Here is a 3,890-nt window from a genome sequence, read left to right as displayed (position 1 = left end):
AGGCAACTAAAGACACACCTGACGCTGAGGTTAGAGAGACAGACTGACCTGACGCTGAGGTAAGACAGACAGACTGACCTGACGCTGAGGTTAGAGAGACAGACTGACCTGACGCTGAGGTAAGAGAGACAGACTGACCTGACGCTGAGGTCAGAGAGACAGACTGACCTGACGCTGAGGTAAGAGAGACAGACTGACCTGACGCTGAGGACAGAGAGACAGACTGACCTGACACTGAGGTAAGACAGAAAGACTGACCTGACGCTGAGGCAAGAGAGACAGACTGACCTGACGCTGAGGCAAGAGAGACAGACTGACCTGACGCTGAGGCAAGAGAGAGAGACTGACCTGACGCTGAGGTAGAGAGAGAGACTGACCTGACGCTGAGGTAAGAGAGAGAGACTGACCTGACGCTGAGGTAGAGAGAGAGACTGACCTGACGCTGAGGTAAGAGAGACAGACTGACCTGACGCTGAGGTAAGAGAGACAGACTGACCTGACGCTGAGGTAAGACAGACAGACTGACCTGACGCTGAGGTAAGAGAGAGAGACTGACCTGACGCTGAGGTAAGAGAGACAGACTGACCTGACGCTGAGGTAAGAGAGAGAGACTGACCTGACGCTGAGGTAGAGAGAGAGACTGACCTGACGCTGAGGTAAGAGAGACAGACTGACCTGACGCTGAGGTAAGAGAGACAGACTGACCTGACGCTGAGGTAAGACAGACAGACTGACCTGACGCTGAGGTAAGAGAGAGAGACTGACCTGACGCTGAGGTAAGAGAGACAGACTGACCTGACGCTGAGGTAAGAGAGACAGACTGACCTGACACTGAGGTAAGACAGACAGACTGACCTGACACTGAGGTAAGAAAGACAGACTGACCTGACGCTGAGGTTAGAGAGACAGACTGACCTGACACTGAGGTAAGACAGACAGACTGACCTGACGCTGAGGTAAGAGAGACAGACTGACCTGACGCTGAGGTTTGAGAGACAGACTGACCTGACGCTGAGGTTAGAGAGACAGACTGACCTGACGCTGAGGTTTGAGAGACAGACTGACCTGACGCTGAGGTAAGAGAGACAGACTGACCTGACGCTGAGGTAAGAGAGAGAGACTGACCTGACGCTGAGGTAAGAGAGACAGACTGACCTGACGCTTGAGGTAAGAGAGAGAGACTGACCTGACGCTGAGGTAAGAGAGACAGACTGACCTGACGCTGAGTATAGAGAGACAGACTGACCTGACGCTGAGGTTAGAGAGACAGACTGACCTGACGCTGAGGTAAGAGAGACAGACTGACCTGACGCTGAGGTAAGACAGACTGACCTAACGCTGAGTATAGAGAGACAGACTGACCTGACGCTGAGGCAAGAGAGACAGACCGACCTGACGCTGAGGTAAGAGAGACAGACTGACCTGACGCTGAGGTAAGAGAGACAGACTGACCTGACGCTGAGGTAAGAGAGACAGACTGACCTGACGCTGAGGTAAGAGAGACAGACTGACCTGATGCTGAGGTAAGAGAGACAGACTGACCTGACGCTGAGGTTAGAGAGACAGACTGACCTGAGGCTGAGGTAAGAGAGACAGACTGACCATACCAACTACCACATCATACCGTCCAGCATAACAGCTACCATGTCTAAATATATACCTCTCACTCCATCACTCCCTCTCTCCCTGCTCTCTCCCTCTCATCTCTCATCTCCCTCCTCTCATCTCTCCCTCCTCTCTCATCTCTCCCTCCTCTCTCATCTCTCTCCCTCTCATCTCTCTCTCCCTCCTCTCATCTCCCTCCTCTCATCTCTCTCTCATCTCTCTCCCTGCTCTCTCCCTCTCATCTCTCTCTCCCTCCTCTCATCTCTCTCTCCCTCCTCTCATCTCTCCCTCCTCTCATCTCTCTCCCTCCTCTCTCATCTCTCCCGCCTCTCATCTCTCCCTCCTCTCATCTCTCTCCCTCCTCTCTCATCTCTTCCGCCTCTCATCTCTCTCTCCTCTCTCATCTCTCCGTGTTAAAGTAGTGTTCAACACTCATCTCACCAGCAGGTGGCAGCCTTGTTTCAGTTTTCAAACTTCCACTCCGTGAGCTCTGTGAACAGAGGATGGGTTTCAATTGATTGATTGATATATCTAAATTTATATAAAAATAAAATAAATATTTTGTTTTTGGATTAATTTATCTCTGCCTAGATTCCTAGATTGACACCAGGCAGGATGGGGCCATGGACTCATTCTGTTTACACCAAATCCTGACTCTGCCATCAGCATGACGCAACATGAACCAGGATTTGTCGGACCAGGCAATGTTTTTCCACTCCTCAAATGTCCAGTGTTGGTGATCGTGTCCCACTGGAGCAGCTTCTTCTTGTTTTAAGCTGATAGGAACCCGGTGTGGTCGTCTGCTACAAACCCATCTGTGACGAAGACCGACGAGTTGTGTGTTCCAAGATGTCGTTCTACACACCACTGTTGTACTGCATGGTTATTTGCCTGTTTGTGGCACGCCTGTTAGCTTGCAGGATTCTTGGCATTCTCCTTGGACCTCTCTCATCAAGCTGTTCTCCAGCACAGGACTGCTGCTGACCTGATGTTTTCTGTTTGTAGCACCGTTCTCGGTAAACCCGAGACACTGACGTGCATGAAAAGCCGTCCGTTTCTGAGATACTGGAACCGGTGCACCTGGCACCGACAATCACACCACGCTCTACGTCACTTAGGCAACTCGTTTTGATCCTTCTAATGTTCAACTGAACAGTAACTGAATGCCTCGATGCCTGTCTGCCTGCTTTATATGGCAAGCCACGGACACGTGACTCACTGTCTGTAGGAGCAACCCAGGTCAACATCTTCTGGTCTATCTCTGCTTGCCACAGAGGTTAGCTCACTCCTTCATACTGTTAACACTTCAAGGGTAGTTTGTGACACGGTATACTACGAGTCAGTGAGGGCCAATGAAAACCAGTAACACTTCTATTTTGGTTCCACTAGTTAATGAAACCAGCATCACTTTTGGTTCCACTAGTTAATAAAAGCAGCATCTCTTTTGGTTCCACTAGTTAATAAAACCAGCATCTCTTTTGGTTCCACTAGTTAATAAAACCAGCATCTCTTTTGGTTCCACTAGTTAATAAAACCAGTATCTCTTTTGGTTCCACTAGTTAATAAAACCAGCATCACTTTTGGATCCACTAGTTAATAAAACCAGCATCACTTTTGGTTCCACTAGTTAATAAAACCAGCATCTCTTTTGGTTCCACTAGTTAATAAAACCAGCATCTCCTTTGGTTCCACTAGTTAATGAAAACCAGCATCTCTTTTGGTTCCACTAGTTAATGAATGAGCTCTGCTAGCTGAATTTAAGAACCCACCACTTACTGTATATAGGAGAGGTCGGGTAAATTTAAGAACCCATCCCGTATTGTATATAGGAGAGGTCGGGTAAATTTAAGAACCCACCACTTATTGTATATAGGAGAGGTCAGGTAAATTGAAGAACCCATCCCGTATTGTATAAAGGAGAGGTCGCAATTTACGCAACAAATTGGTCCATGCCAAACTTCTAGCCACAAAAGAAAACGAGCCAGGCTCTTTTACGCCCTCTTCTGATTGGTAGCTATAAATGCAGATGCTGAGCCCAGTGCAACAATATGATGAAGTGTGAACGTTTCTGCCACCCACATACAGGAGAACGGTTCCAAATAAATGACATTATTACGTGCTCCACCACCCATGTTATCTACATGATTAAATGTCCATGGGGGTTGTGTTATGTAGGTAAACACCACCCATGTTATCTACATGATTAAATGTCCATGGGGGTTGTGTTATGTAGGTAAACACCACCCATGTTATCTACATGATTAAATGTCCATGGGGGTTGTGTT

The sequence above is a fragment of the Salvelinus fontinalis genome, chromosome 4, assembly GCF_029448725.1.
Source record: "Salvelinus fontinalis isolate EN_2023a chromosome 4, ASM2944872v1, whole genome shotgun sequence".
Taxonomy (NCBI): domain Eukaryota; kingdom Metazoa; phylum Chordata; class Actinopteri; order Salmoniformes; family Salmonidae; genus Salvelinus; species Salvelinus fontinalis.
This window is presented reverse-complemented; position numbering follows the sequence as displayed.